The sequence below is a fragment of the Mus musculus genome, chromosome 17, assembly GCF_000001635.26.
Source record: "Mus musculus strain C57BL/6J chromosome 17, GRCm38.p6 C57BL/6J".
Classification (NCBI taxonomy): Eukaryota; Metazoa; Chordata; class Mammalia; order Rodentia; family Muridae; genus Mus; species Mus musculus.
The window spans coordinates 83,062,094-83,078,431 of record NC_000083.6 but is presented as its reverse complement, the minus strand read 5'-3'; the positions used below and the strand labels follow the sequence as shown (position 1 = coordinate 83,078,431).

General features: G+C 44.0%; 1 long non-coding RNA gene across 1 annotated transcript in view; it reads left to right on the top strand.

Moving 5' to 3' along the window:
* Positions 1 to 206: 206 nt before the first annotated feature.
* Gm19689 (predicted gene, 19689) overlaps positions 207 to 16,338 on the top strand; it is a 44,634-nt gene continuing 28,502 nt past the window's right edge. Inside the window, exons 1-2 of the long non-coding RNA NR_045094.1 lie at positions 207 to 525; positions 692 to 912. This is a non-coding gene — a long non-coding RNA (predicted gene, 19689). The remainder of the gene's footprint in view (positions 526 to 691; positions 913 to 16,338) is intronic.

The following is a 16,338-nucleotide window of genomic DNA, read 5'->3' as shown; positions in this document are numbered from 1 at the left end:
TGGCTGTCTGCCGCTGGACAATCTTCCCCACCCCCACCGGCTTACTCATATGCTGTTAAGCTTCTCTCTCTCTCTCTCTCTCTCTCTCTCTCTCTCTCTCTCTCTCTCCCTCTCTCTCTCTGTTATCCACAGATTTTTGTTCTGACAAGCTTTTGATTTTCTCAGTCCACCTGCATGCAACAGGACGCGTTTTCCTATCGTGCCCCGAACTGCTGTCCTGTAGCCTTGGCCCTTGCACGCGGCTGTCGGACGTCTGTGTGTCTCCCAGCTCTTGCTTATTTTCACATGCTGACCTGCCCACTTGACGCCATCAGCAGGTTCTCTAAGAGCCTTTGATCAGAGCAGCAAACGGGGTTTCTTTCATCAACCCAGAGGCTCCCTGGTGCTGGGGTCCACCTCTCTGTCAAACTGGGGATACGCAAGGTTGTGAATGACAACTTCCTCATTAAACAAAGGAGTCTGCCTCCCTCCATCTCTTCTGGGACCGGATGGACTCGTAGACCTGTGTGTCATAGGGAGATATTTGTAAGTACAAATGATGGAGGGCCTGGGGTTGGGGTGGGACAATCAGGGGAAGGCAGAGCAGCATGAGGTGATTGGCTTGCCCTAGCTGTCAGTCTGAACCTCGGAAGTGCTTTCTCTAACCTGTGTTGAAGAGCTTGGATATTGTCTTTGTTTTTTCCTTCTGTAGCAGGACAGTACTGTCTGTATTTCGTGGGACCTGCCTACATAGGTGAATGACCTTTCACCTCACAGAGGGAACAATTGCCCTCTGAACAGTAGTAGCAAGGGTCCAGAGAATGGTTGGACTGGAGCTGCTGGGCTCAAGAGGAGATCGTACATGTGAGTCCATTTCAGAGGATTAGCAATGCCAAGTCCAGCACTTACTGGAAGCTCTAAGTGGAAACTCAGGTATCAGGCATGGGACCAGGCCAATAATCCCCAACTGGAAAAAGTCCTTCAATACACAACAATAGTAAATAAGCTAAGATAGTTCCATTACAATAACACATAACCATTGATAATTGTCTCATTGTTTCCCTTCTCCAACCCTATTCCCCCTCCCTCCTTCTCCCCTCCTCTTCTCCCCCTCCCTCCTTCCCTCTTTCCTCCCTTTCTTCCTCAGGGTTGTGTACTGTAGGTTGGTTTGGAATGTACTCTGTAGATCATGTTGACCTTGAACTCACAGACTTCCCTGCAATCTTGCTGAGTGCGAGGATTTCAGGCATGTGCCATGCTACTGGGGTACTATTGTTAATACTAGTTGTTGTAGAACACGTTTATGAGAGATCTGTGAGACTGCGTACAGTAGGATTCTGTTTTAATTGAAAGCCTATCACGTGTACAGATGCCCCCATACCTGCGATGGGCTATATTCTGATCCATCCATTTTAAGCAGGAAATGTGTTCATTACACTAGCCTGCTGGACCTCCTAGCTCTGAAACACAGGGCGGCAGAGTGTGGGTTGTTTTTCCTTGTGAATACACAATTGTTTGCAAGCTGTGGTTCAGAACTGCGTGAAGACTGTACTATATCTTGCCGGCCCGGAGGAAGCTCAAAATCAAACATTTCAGATACAGTTTCTGTCAAGACCATCTTGCTTTGTGTACCATTGTAAAGTAGAAAAATTCTCAGTTGAACTACAGGAAGCTGAAAACGGCATCTATACACCCTATAAATTCTTTTTTTTTTTTTTTCTGTGAGTGCTTTCAAATGATACACAGTCTCCCCCCCCCCCCCCCCCCGGATTTTATGTTTTTATCATTAAGGGAGTATGTTTTGTTTCCAATGAATTTCCTTTCTTCTTTTCTTTCTTTCTTCTCCTTTTTAAAAGTGATACAGGGGCTGGGGACATAGCTCAGTTGGTAGAGTGCTTGCCTTGCCTGCAAGAAACCCTGGATTTAATCCCCAGCACCGCATAAACCAGAGTCTTAAAAAAAATCAAACAGAAAGAAAATGACATGCAGTATATTCATAGCACACAAGAGGCTGCAAGTTCAGAGTCTCGCAGATCTTAAAAAGGATCGGCAAATGAATGAGCTTGACCAGGTTGGAGAAAAACCAACTGCCAGAAATATAATCAAACGTCCTTTCATTTCTACTTGACCATGGCACAAGAGCATATTACACAAACACACATGATATTGGAGATTGCATGTTGAGTTTGAAATCAAAAACGTAACATCTGAAAAAATAGAAACACGTAATTATTAATTTTTTTCTTTCAGACCTTGTTACTTCTTTTCTTTAAAAGCAGAAAGGTGACACCTTTTCTTTGCCCCAACATGTCAATGTAGGGTCTTGCATTTCATACTGAGATGTGCTCTACAGAATTCAACCTTGAATCTTTTAACTGAGAGAAAAGGCTTTATTTAGTTTTGTAATGGAGAACAGCTGTTCTCGGCTGAACATGGATAGAACCTTTGTACGATAGTTTTTGCATGTAGTATAGCCAGTCCTGAGACATTTGTAGAATTCTGGGATTCTAATGTTGCAAACGTTAGTTTTTAGGGCTGAACCCGTGGTTCAAAAGATTCTCTTTCTGACACGAGGTTGACTGGGAAAGATGGATTTTTAGAGCTCCACGGATGGCATCATATTAATGAAGAAAGGCAATTTTCATAAGATCAGAATCTTTTGTAGAAATCTCTCTCCACGCCACAAGTTTGGGGAGAGCAGCTTAACTCTCTTTCCCGTCTGAAAATTGATTTCCTCCCAGGGAAATGAATGGACCAAGCTATCTTTTACCAGCTGAGTTTCTTGAGATATAATTTCATCAAGAATTAACAAATTGAATATGCACATGTGTATATGTGCATATGTGTAGGTGGCTGTCATTTTACTGAAAAGGCTGTTAATATTTTTATTTTTGTTAGTTATGGTGAGGAGATTTATTGAATGATACAAATACTTAGTAAGTTTTTAATTGTTCCTCTGCCCCATGACTAAGAGATGCTACCATCACTACGAGCTGCCATTTATCTGGACAGTTGAGTGTTAAGACTGTTGGATGTGTTGCTCATCAGGCAGCATGAAGTCCCTGCCATTTCAGCCATGGGAGTGACTCCACATTTTTAGCACATCATTTTCAAACTTCTTGATCAATTATTTAACATCCACCATGACCCACATTAATGACCCACCTTTTGTCAACTTGGATTTAAGTTTCAAGACCAGAACGCTGACCAGCTGAGGAACCCCAGCTCATAGCCAGGCTTACTGGTGTTGACCTATCTATGCTGAATGTTTCAAGACTTGCCAACACATAGGCTGAGTCATTTCCTGAAATTGTGCCCATGATGGACACCATGCCCCAGAGTGCTCCGATCACAGGCAAGTCTCTTTGGAAGCATAAATAAATACAGCAGACTGGGTGGCATTGTTCTCCCTGGGCTCCCACAAGCTTCCCTAGGAAATGCCACAAATATTCACCTTGCTCACACATTCTGTGCGGTAGGTTCTCAGCCGTCTTAACTACGCATGCAGAGCTGCAGCATTCTTGTTTAATCTTCTATTCACAAATGCTTGTTTTGTTCAAGCCCTGGATTCTTGTCCTCCAGAGATAGATGCTTTGTCAGGGATCGCCTAAAAGCCTGGAGCGCCTCCACCTTTCCTGCTCATTTCACTACACAGTGGCAACCTTTGTAATAAACCTGAAAAAGAAAACCTTGAAACCCAGTCCTTTGTTTTAGATCATAAGGTTTACCTATCCAAGGCAGGCTTCTTTGATTGGATTCCTTTGATACTGATATATTTGTTTTGTATGTCGAAATGTCAAACTTGGAAGAATGTTTTGAAATCATGATAATGAAGGCTATATTCTATTTCTATCCAAACATGCAAATATATATATATATATTCCAGTTTCTTCTGTTTTATATCTAAGTGGTATATATATGCTTCTTATTCCTTCCTCTCTAAAAGGCACACACATGGCTATGTATCTGTATATGGTAACATTATTTTCTTCTTGTCTCTAGTATAGTCTAAGGCAGTGGTCAGTGAGTTGGGTTTCAGGCTCAGGGTGGGAAGGGAGCAGGGATCGGTGGGTTGTAGGAGAACGTGGAATCTGAGCAGCAACCGTGAACTCACTAAACGGGATTCTAGTCCACAGCTTCTCCATTGATGAAGCCTACCAGAGCTCCACACACACCTTCAAACCAGCGTGTACTTGTAGTACACAGAGTGATGCGTCTTCACGGGCAGAACATGGTGGAAAGTTCTGCAACTACTTCTAGTCAAGAGCTTTGATTTCTTTTACAGGAAAGAAGTTATGTTGACTGTTCATATAAGGACTGTTCTGTTTATAAACTTTGTTGAGTAATTCAAATACATATATTTAGAATACATACACATATACATATAATATACATATACATATATACATATATGTATACATGATCAACAATGTCCTTGACCAGACACAGCACAGGGTCCTGGTTAGAGTCAGCCTGCAGGTCTCCAGTGGGAAGCTCTGGTGTGCATGTTGTTTTGAATGTCTGTAAGCTCACTCATGCTACTCCTCCATCTTGAGGGGTGGGAGGTGGCTTCATGATCCCAGTCATGGCTGAGCAGTCTTTCTCTGGGATGTTGGAACTGGGACAGTGGAATACTCTTCAGCCAGGCAACAGTGCAACCTGCTGATAGATCATCAGAGAAGAGTTTTATGCAGAGAAAATGATGGAGCAGGTATGCCGAGAGCGCCGATAGATAGCAGGTGGTGAGGAATCAGGGTGATTACCTCGGCTCTCTGATGCCCTGTTCTTGGTTCTAGTCCATCCCGAGCTCATTAAATAGTAGAAAGAGAAAATGAAAGAGAGTTATGCCAATAGCCTCCTATGAATTCAGGAGGGAATCCAAGCGGTGCTAGTGGGAGCCAATGAATGGCTTTCAAGTGGACAAGGATTTCCTTGTGAGCCGGCTGTCTAAATGGAGCTAGTGCTTAAGCAGTAAGTCCGGAGTGGTGGGAAGGCTTAGCAGGCAAGTAAAAGATGGCTGCTTCCTAGGTGAGCTTAGAGCTGTGAGCACTAATGAATCTGTGTGTGTGTGTGTGTGCACACATGTGTGTATTAAGTGCCCTTCTGTATGTGTGTGTGTGTGTGCTTCCAAGTGTCTGTGTGTGTGTGTGTGTGTGTTTGTGTGTGTGTGTGTGTTTGTGTGTGTGTGTGTGCTCCAAGTGCCCCTCTGTGTGTGGAGAAGGGGTGAAGGTGGCACTTTTTGTTCTCTTAAAAATCCAGTAGCTGCTATCTACCGGGTTGCTATTTGTTGTTGTTGTTTGTGTGTTAAATGTGGGCTCTGGGAACCAAAGGATGATTCTTTGTAAGAATAGCAAGCACAGCCCCTAAGCCATCTTTTTAGCCCTCTACATCATTTCTTGAGAGAGGGCCTCTCACAGTATCTAGAACCCATCAATTGGCTAGATGCACTGGCCAGTGAGACCCTGGAATTCTGTCTCTACTTCCTAGCACTGGGGTTTTAAGTACCTGCTGCCACACCTGGTTTTTTAGGTGCATGTTGGTGGCTTTTTAGGTGTGTGTTGGTGGCCTCCCTGAGCCATGGTCCCAGCCCTGTGAGTATTGATTACACATTTTTTTTGCAGTGCTGGGGATAGAACCCACCTCTTTGCTCGTGCCAACCCAGCACTCTGTCACCGGTCCCCAACCTTAGTCCTTCTGCTCACTGCTTCTCTGGGGACTTGGGCTGAGTTTGAGACTGGAAAGTCTAGTCTACTTCCAACCATCTGACTCTCCTTTCACAGAGCTATATCCTCAAAGTTTGCCATGGACCCAAAGGACGGCGAGGTGAGAGGATCGCACTCTCTTGACTTGTAGACGTGTGTTGCCATGGCGGGAGATGCTGGGCAGGAACACAAACCAGGGCGTTTCTGATTTTCTTCCTTGAAATTCCTTTCCCCAGAGGCCCCTAGGCTCCGGAGGCTCTTGTCATCTCCTCATTGAGGCCGATGAGGATGAGAGTTCTGTTGGGAGGCATTTCCACTTAATCAAGGCCAGTCATACCCAAGCTCGAGGATTAGCCTGAGATCTGCAGATCTGCACAGTTGCTTGGGCAGCCTGCTTTCTGTCTTCACTACCTTGTTATCTGGCCCTGCTCTGAATTCCTGTAGCTTTTCCAGGACTTAAACAACAAGATTAACAGCTATCATTTTTTTGAATGCCTGCCATATGCTAGACTCTCTAGTGGATCTTTCACAAATATTATTGATAATAACACAGCAAAGATAACTAATATTTATTAAGCATTTACTGTGTGCTAGGCATTGTGCCAAGCCTGGTACGTGTATTAACTCACTGAGAATCCTGAAAGTGAGGCAATGTATGCCTCATTACTTTTTTACATATAAGTGATGGTGGAACGTAGCTTGGCCCGACTCCAAGGCTTCCCCCCTCCCCCAATTTTTGGTGCACTCTTGCTTCGTTGTGTTCTAACTGGGCCAGGCACATCAAATTGCCTAAGATGGGCTGGGCAGATGGTTCTAGTTCTGCCCCTTACTAACTGCAGGGGTTGGGGGGGGGCAGAGTTCGGGAGAGCACTGTATCTCCTGGGAGCCTGAGTTTATCTGCAAAATAGACACAATAGTGTCACTTTTTTCATAGGGTTTTAACGAGTTACACAAGAGGCATCAATGGGGGTGCTGGATGCTGAGGGGGTGTTCCATGCAGAGGTGAGTTGCTTCTTTAAGACCGTAGCTCTGATATGGGACAAGGCTACATTGAGAGAACATCACTGACTGGAAGTCAAGCAGTGCCTGATGAGAAGAATTCTGACTGAAAGCAGCGCTATCTTACAGACCCCAGGGTTAAGGGACCTTCACCCTATAGAGACGAGGGTGGACAAGTAGACATTAGTCTCTTCCTTGATGAGTTTTGGAATTCCATCCTGTATTCAGAGGGTTGACTTCTTGCATGATGCCCTTTCAATAGTATTGCATTACTAATGAATATGTACAACCATGTCCATAGTCCAGGCCCTGTGGTGGTTTTGAAGGCCTTTAGCTATTCTTGCCATTAAAAGGTAGGTAGCATCGAGTGGTCTAATCTCACACCTGGAATGGCCACAGTGGTGGTAGGAGGGAGAGGAGGGTCTGCTCAGATCACTCTCTCAAGAGAACCAGCCACCATGTTGGGATTAGGTTTCAGCGAACATAGAGAGACCACATGTAGCTTTGGACAACAGCCCCAGCTCAATTCCTTGCTGACAGCCAATGTCAGCTGCCAGATGACTAAATGAGACCTCAGGTGATTTAGCCCAACTTTCAGCCTGCTTTTCCAGCCGACACGGTGGTGGGGGGAACAAGCTGTTCCCCATAAGCTTTGTCTAATTGCTGACATGAGCAATATAAATGCTGTCACTTCAGCTGTGAGGTCGTGGGGCCTTTTGTTATCCGGCAGCGAAGTGGAACGCGCGCACATACATAACCTCACTGAGAAGTGGTTGGACACAGTTCTTTGCGATCATGCTCTGAAGTCATACTGCTATGTTTCAAAGCTTACTTCAAAGCAAGTGGCATAGCCTGTTGAGACTGCTTGTCCCCTGTAAGATGGTAACAATGACCAGGTTGATTAAGGATGTTGTATTAGCTTTCTGGGGTTGCCATAACAAAATACCACAGTCTGAGCTGCTCAAAGAATAGAATTTCCTTAATTCTTAAGCTAGAAGTCTGAGGCAAAGGGCTGGCAGAATTGATTTCTTCTGGGTCTCCAGAAGGCCACTATCTCTGTGTCCTTTCTTGTGTGTGTGTGTGTGTGTGTGTGTGTGTATGTGTGTGTGCGTGTGTCCACCTTTCTTCTTAAAGAGAACAAGTCATATTGCTTAGAGCCTACCTAAGAGCAACTAGGACCTCATTGCATGTTCCAGGTGTGATCTCGTCTCCTCTCACTAGAATAATGAGCAGAGCAGTTCTCTACTAACATAGTATGACCTGCTGGCCTTCAGCTTGGTGATGGTAGCAAAGAGTCCCTTCCCAAGGAAGGTAGAAACTATTTCCTGACCTTCCAGTGGCTGCTTCTTCATTTGGGGACCCTTTGAAAGCTTTCTGGATTAAACCTAAGAATCCCAGAATAGTCCAGCTAAGGAGAGGGAACTATGTAGACAGCACCAGTTGGTGTCTGGGATTGTTTGCGTGTTCCAGAACTGACCCCTGGCACCGCTCCTACTGCACACAGTTTGGAAAAAGGTATTTTAGAGAGAAAGTCCCAGTTCAGAGCAACCTTTCTGCCAAGTCCTTTGTTTTCCTTATGTTGCCACGGTGTCTGGGACTGAATTTTTAAAATGGCATTTTCCTGGAAAGGACTTTTTGGTCTTTTTTGGAAATGTATCATGTAAAACAAGACCACTGGTAGGCCATTGGCATGATGTTCCCAGGGCCAGCTTGGGAAATAGCAGGTGGGGGAGGGTCACCGGGAGTGGGGAAAAGGAACAGAAACATATTTGGAGGGAAGAAGGGAGGCCACCGAGAGGTCGCCATTCCTGGGTCACAAGTGAGCTCGGGGCTCAGATTCATTCCCATGGGCAGGCATCATGATGGGGAAAGAAAGAGAGAGATGGCCCCAGAGCCAGGCTGTGGGGATGTTCCCCGAGCTCCTGTTGACAGACAGCACTTCTGCGTCTCTGTCCATTACAGACAGAGCATGCTCCTGAGTTGCTTAGTCTGTGTAGGTGAGGCGGTGAGAACATGGTGCCCCAGGATCCATGACTCCTCCCTTTTAAAAGACAGCTAGGTCTATAACATTTGTACTGGAGGCTCCAAAAAGGTTAAGCCATGTCTTCTCGTGGGACTGGAGGGTCCTCAGTGCAGGACCCTGCTCCCCCTTCACCTGAGGATTCTTAGTGCTCAGAATCTGTTTTTGTTCTGTTTTCCAGAAGCTCGTGTGTGGGAGGAGGCTGGTTGGCGGGGCACTGACCCAGTGGCTTCTTCCTCTATTAGTAGTATCACAGACACAGGCCACCCTGTCACCACCTCCCTCCAGGCCCAGGGCCATGAGAATGATTGTTGCTAAATGGAATTTCTGTGGCAGGAAGGCTCTTGGAAGCACTTTGTAGAGCTGGCTTCCATCCTTTGGGCTCCTCTGGTATGCCGTTTATTCCTTGTCCTGACCTCCATGTCCCAGTGTCTGGTCTCCTGAGTTTATAGTGACTTGAGAGTATGGATGTGCTTATAGATTCTGAAACCCTCTGGACCTCTCCGTTTAAGTTTCTGGTTGTTCAAATGACTTCCATTGTGTAAGTAGGATTGATTAAAATTTGGGACATTGATTACTGAAATGAACCCCTTAGTTTCTCTCTATTTTCCGAGGTGAGGGATGTACGTTTCCGGAAGATGGATGCTGGTTAGGGGGTGGCACTGAAAGTCCTGGCTCCAGGAGTTGGTTTGAAGTAAGGAGGCCAGAGTTAAGTGACCAGAATTAAGAACCTTTTATTGCAATTTTCTTCCATCCTTAGTATCGGGCAGCTTTCCCCCTTTTCTTGGTTACAAGATGCCCATTGCTCCCCCAGGCATTTTGTCCTTGCTCCTGGGTAGGAAGAAGATAAAATGGAAATGAATAAACACAGACCGCTCCTTCCAGAGGCCCGTCAGTTAGCTTCTGTTTCTGCCTCCCTGGCACACGGATACCATCGTCTGTGCTACCTCCTTTGCAGCACGTTCATTGCTGACTTGTGGAGAACTCCAGACTCTGTCACAAGAACGAAGAAGGAAGAGTACTGACGTGGGAGTCAGTATAAGTATCTATGTCATGCATGTTGCTGTAATAATTTTCCATGGACTCAAACTCTGTGCATGCTAAGGGTGCCCTCATCATAACAACTGAGTTCTATGCTATTAATAGTTAGCGTTTGATGCCCACTTTATCTTCAAATTGCTATCTCACAGTATTTGTTACGATAGATAGGTTCCATTTCTTCTTTTGTCAGTGGCTCCCCCTTCCTGTTCATCTCAGCTGAGTCCCTTGTTCTCTTCTGAAGATGGGATGCCTGGTCGATCGTTCTATAATGATGGTTGATGGTCTTGAGCACCGAGATATGTCTGGCTAGCCTTTGCTAGTGGAAAGTCTGCTGTCCATTTTTTTTTTACTGGTAATTTCTCGTACCTCCTGGTGTGCTGTTTTGAGAATTCTGTGGTCTGTATTTTGCATTTTTCTCAAATGAGCCTGCAGGCACTTTCCCGCCTGCTCTAGACTCCATGTCTCTTCAGTTCTAAGATCTGTGCCTGCAGTAGTCTCTCTTCTCATTGCTATAGCAGGATACCCATCAAGGTCAGCCAAGGAAGAAGGCAGGGTTTACTGTGGTTCACAGTTTGAGGGTACAGTCCATCACATAGGTAGCATCGAACAGCTAGTCACGTTGCATCTGTAACCAGGGAGTAGAGAAAGATGGCTGTTGGTACTCAGTTCACTTTCTCTATTTTATACAGTGTGGGACCTCACCCCATGGACAGTGTCCACATTCAGGATGAGTCTTCTTTCTTCAGGAAAGCTTTTCTGGAAATATCCCCAAAGGCAAGGCCTCCGGAGTGATATCAAAGTTGTCCATCAGGACCATGTGGGTATTGTAAACTGTTCTCAGGCAGTTTCTGGATGTTTCTCCGTTCCTTTAGCTTCCCCCTATGGCACTCAGACAGTTGGGCCTTCAGTGTCTGTTTCTCACAGGTCTTCCTGTATTTTTTTTTCTGATCCTAATTGTTCTATGTTACATTCTGGATAATTTTGAAGGCTTGTTTCAGCTTGGTATGCCTCTTTTCAGCTTCGTCTACTGTACTGGATTAAAAAAAATGACATTAGGATTTGAACTCATGGCTTCTCGAGTGCTAAGCGCTTGCCTTATCACCAACCTATACTGTTCTACCTTCTGTTTAATATTGTTTGATCATATCTTTTATTTCTAAAGCTTTATTTTGTCAAAAAACCATAAAAAACAAGCCCACTATTCTATTTGTACTTTCTGTCCTTAAATCTTTTTCCTTACTTGACATTTTAAAAACGCAGACTACAATTTCTTAAGTAACTGTTTCATTTTAAAATTCTTGGGGTGTGGAATGGCCAATTTCAATCGTCAACTTGACTGGATTACAAGGGTAATGCTTAGGGTACTAAAGAGGTCTACCTTTGGGTGTGTCTATGAGGATGTTTCCAGAGGTTTAACTGAGGAGTGAAAAATCTCCCCTAAAGTGGAGGCACCACCCGCACGGGATGGGGTCCCAGACTGAGAAAAAAGGAGGACAGAAGAAGCCAGCTGCACACTAACTGGCTTTCTTCAAGCTTCTGGTCTGTGCCTTGGGCCAAGCCGCTGCCACCTTCTGTGTATTTCTTGGACCTTCCTTGAATGCCGTTGTCTGGCATTTGGTCACAGGGGTAGGAAATGCAATAAATACAAGGTAACAACTCTCTTATTTGTTTTATAGCCCTTTTAACTGTAATTTTTAGTTTAGTTGTGCTCTGCCTTGGAATAAAGAGAATTCATGGCAAGAAGTTTTTCCTTGTCCTTCCTTGTGTCCCAGGGATAGAACAAGGGTCAAATTTTATGTTACTTTTAAAAAATATATTATTTAAATATCAGGCATATGTTTAATTTTTATACATTAATTTTGCTAGATCATTGCCTAGATTTTCGTCACATACCTCTGCAGATGTTACTGTAAGGGCGCCTTTGGAGGTGTGATTAACATTCAAATTGAGAGACTTTGAGTGGGGCATCCCCCTCTCCAGTGTGTGTGTGGGCTGAAGACAGAGGTTTCTGCCTCCTAGCTATCTTTGGACTTGAGCTGTAACATCCGTGGCTCCCTGGGCTTCCAGGCTAATTTATTAAAGTCAATCCTATTGGCTTTGGTTTGCTGGAGCCCCCTGGTCCATGTACCAGGAGAGCAGTGGTGACTTTTAGAACTTAGAACACCTTTGTGTTTGGTCTTGAGCTGACTGCATTTCTCTTAGCTTCACCTCTGGAAAGCAGCAAGCATCACTAGGAAGTCCCTGGGTCCACGGGAAGGGCTTAAATTTAAGTCACTGTCGTCTGAGGGTCTCCAGCTCAGGCCTCCCAAATGCTATCTGTTCACAGTTGGTGGCTTTTATTGGGCATTAACGCCTCAGCCTCTACCAGGCACACTTGAGAACTGAGCAGTGGATTAAAAAAAAAGTCATACTATCTTCAGTTAGTTCATGATTTTGTGTTGGGGCACACACACACACAGCTACCTTAGGATGCACGTGGACACAGATCAGGCTCCTCTGGAGAGAGGCAGCTGAAGTACCCTACCCTTGATAGAAGTTCTTTTTATTTCTTGCGCGTAGGTATTTTTTATTTTATGAGCTCAAGTATGCCTGTGAAAATATTTTTTCTGCTCATGTTTGTGTGGGCTTGTAGATGGTGTGGAAATTCACACTAGCTCATTTTGTGTTGTTGCTGGAACCCAGAGACCAAATCACTCTTCATGTTGCTGAAGAAAGCTTTTAAGGCCCCTTCCTAAGTTACCTCAACCCAATTGCCTTTCACACACTGAAGGATTTCATCCCGAATATACCTCTCTAGCTTCCACAAAGCCTGGAGCTCAATGTCCAGTACCCCTAAATGAGTGTGGGCAAGCACACCCATAATGCCAGCACACTTATAACACCAGCACTGGTAACGTGTGTGAGAGATCTCACAGAGGTCTTTGGTGAGCTTTGTACCTCCAGGTCATCCTCATTACATAGGAACTTGAGGCCAGCCTGGGCTACATGAGACCTTACTTCCCACCCCCACCCAAAAAGAGCAGGATGCCTCCTAGAGCTGGCCTCCAGTTATGTCACTCTGTGGTCTGAGACACCTCAGAGATCTTTGGTCTCAGGGCTTGTAGGGCTCATGCAACACTGTACTGGCAAAAAGTGAGCTTCTAAAAATGCAAGGGGTGGGGGTGGGGGGGAAAAGATGGTCAGAGATGAAGAAGGCTGTCAGGAGAAGGGAACTTGGGGAGTTCAGATAAAAGAGTTGTGGCCTGGCCAGTGTGGCTCTGAGGTGGCATCCCATAGCCTTTTCTCAGGACCGTGATTTAGAGGCAGAAGGATGTAGCTTGCCTCTCGGAGTTTCTGACATTTATTTAGGTTATTATTCGACTTTTCAGACTTAGAGTTTTCTTTTCTTCCAGGCTGTGGCCCAAGTCCATTATATCTCCGCTGAGAAATCTTGCTCTGCTCTTTGGAGTGCCTTTGCTGTGACGAGTGGGGGCTTTTGTACCTCTCTGTCTTATGTAGAGAGCAGAGGCAGAGCCCTGCAGTCTGACGGTGGAGATAGTCGATAAAGAGATCTTTCCTGTCCTGTAGATCAGCAGTCACACAAGTTATCCTGCCAAAGCCTAGGGACAGGAAGAAATCAGGGACAAAAGACCTGCCCTGTGACTCTTTCCAAATCCCCTAATCTCTGTATCTGTAGATAAGAAGTGTTTGATGAAGACTCCCTTGCTCAAATGATCTGAGCTCTAGGAAAAAAATGGTTGTGTAGGGTCATACTAATGGACCGAAGGGCTCAGAATGTCAGCTTTAACACTCTTACCTCGCTCTCTCACCTCTCTCTCTCTCTCTCTCCTCTCTCTCTCTCTCTCTCTCTCTCTCCTCTCTCTCTCTCTCTCTCTCTCTCTCTGTGTGTGTGTGTGTGTGTGTGTGTGTGTATTTGCACTCGCATCAGAGAGTACTTTCAGAGGTCAGAGAGAAATTTTATGGGGTCAGATCTCTCCTTCCATCTTAATTTGGGTTTCTGAGGCTGAACTCAGGTCATCAACAAAACACCTTTACCTACTTGTAGTCTCCCCTCCCCCAGCCTGAAACCTGCTTGCTCAGGGGTGGAGCTTCCTGCTCATTCGTTCTGCCACGCCCACTGCTGGAACCTGCGGAGCCACACCCGTGCACCTTTCTACTGGACCAGAGATTATTCAGCGGGAATCGGGTCCCCTCCCCCTTCCTTCATAACTAGTGTCGCAACAATAAAATTTGAGCCTTGATCAGAGTAACTGTCTTGGCTATATTCTTTCTTCCGCCCCGTCTAGATTCCTCTCTTACAGCTCGAGCGGCCTTCTCAGTCGAACCGTTCACGTTGCGAGCTGCTGGCGGCCGCAACACCTACTAAGCCATTTTGCTGGTTCTTTATTGCTGTTGATATTGTTGTTGTTGTTTTTCAAAGATATTTGGCACTGGGAATTAAATCCAGGGTCTGAAGCATTCTATGCAGGTGCTCTACAACTGGCTTATTATATTCAGACTCCTCCCCCTTTCTTTGTTTTTTTTTTTTAATTTTTCTACTCATTAGTAGTGTATAAGTATGTCTGAGAATGTGTGTCAGTTTAAGTATGCATGTGTCGCGGTGCACACGTGGAGGTCAGAGGACAACCTTAGAGATTTGGTTCTCTCCTTCTACCTTGATTATGAGGCAGGGCCTATCTTGTTTCTGCTATGCTGTGTACTAATTGGCCTGTGAGCTTCTGGGCAGCTCCCATTTTGCTGTGGTAGTGTCGGGTTACAGATGTTCACCACCTGTATTAGTCAGGCTTCTCTAGAGTCAAAACTTATGGGATGAGTCTATCTATCTATCTATCTATCTATCTATCTATCCATTATCTATCTATCTATCTATCTATCTATCTCTATCTATCTATCTATCTATCTATCTATCTATCTATCTATCCATCCATCCATTATCTATCTATCTATCCATCCATTATCTATCTATCTCTCTCTCTCTCTCTCTCTATCTATCTATCTATCCATCCATCCATCCATTATCTATCTATCTATCTATCCATCCATTATCTATCTCTCTCTATCTCTCTCTCTCTCTCTATCTATCTATCCATCCATTATCTATCTATCTATCCATCCATTATCTATCTATCTATCTATCTATCTATCCATCCATCCATCCATTATCTATCTATCTATCTATCCATCCATCCATCCATCCATCCATCCATCCATTATCTGTCTGTCTGTCTATCCATCTATCCATTCTATCTCTATCTCTATCTCTATCTCTATCTATCTATCTATCTATCTATCTATCTATCTATCCATCCATTCTATCTCTATATCTATCTATCTATCTATCTATCTATCTATCCATCCATCCATTATCTATCTATCTATCTATCTATCTATCTATCTATCTATCCATCCATTCTATCTCTATATCTATCTATCTATCTATCTATCTATCTATCCATCCATCCATTATCTATCTATCTATCTATCTATCTATCCATCCATCCATTATCTATCTATCCATCCATCCATCCATCCATCCATTATCTGTCTGTCTGACTATCCATCTATCCATTCTATCTCTATCTCTATCTCTATCTCTATCTCTATCTCTATCTCTATCTATCTATCTATCTATCCATCCATTATCTATCTATCCATCCATCCACCCATCCATTATCTATCTATCCATCCATTATATATCTATCCATCCATTCATCCATCCATTATCTGTCTGTCTATCATCTATCCATTTCTATCTCTATCTATCTATCTATCTATCTATCTATCCATTCATTATCTATCTATCTATCCATCCATCCATCCATTATCTATCTATCCATCCATCCATTATCTGTCTGTCTATCCATCTATCCATTTCTATTTCTATCTGTCTATCTATCTATCTATCTATCTATCTATCTATCTATCTATCTATCTATCTATTTCCACCTATATCTATATATTCCCATCTATCTATCTATCCATCCATCCAGTATGTATGTATGTATCTATCTATCTATCTATCTATTCATTATCTATTTATCATTCTATCTATCTATCTATCTATCTATCTATCTATCTATCTATCTATTATCTATCTATCTAGCCATTCATTATCTATCTATCTATCTATCTATCTATCTATCTATCTATCTATTAATCAATCAATCTATTATCTATCTATCATCTATCTATAGGGAATTTATTAGGATGACTTATAAGCTGCAGTCCAACTAATCCAACAATGGCTGGCTGTGAATAAAAAGTCTAAGAATCCAGTAGGTGCTCAGCTCCGTGAAGCTTGGTTTCTCAGCTGGTCTTCTGTATATGCCAGAATCCCAGAAAAGCAGGCTCCAATGTCAGTAAAAGCATAAATGTTCTGGCAAGACAAGGGCAAGCAGGCAAAGAACAAACAAAGCCTTTCTTCTTCCATTGTCCTTATATGGGCTTCTAGCAGAAGGTATGGCCCAGATTAATGGTCTGCCTTCCCTGCTCAAGATCCCAACCAAAAATCTGTCTCTTCTAGCCTCAGGATCCGGATCAAAGGTATCTTGTCTTTCTGCCTCAAGATCCAGATCACGGGTGTACCCTCCATTTCTT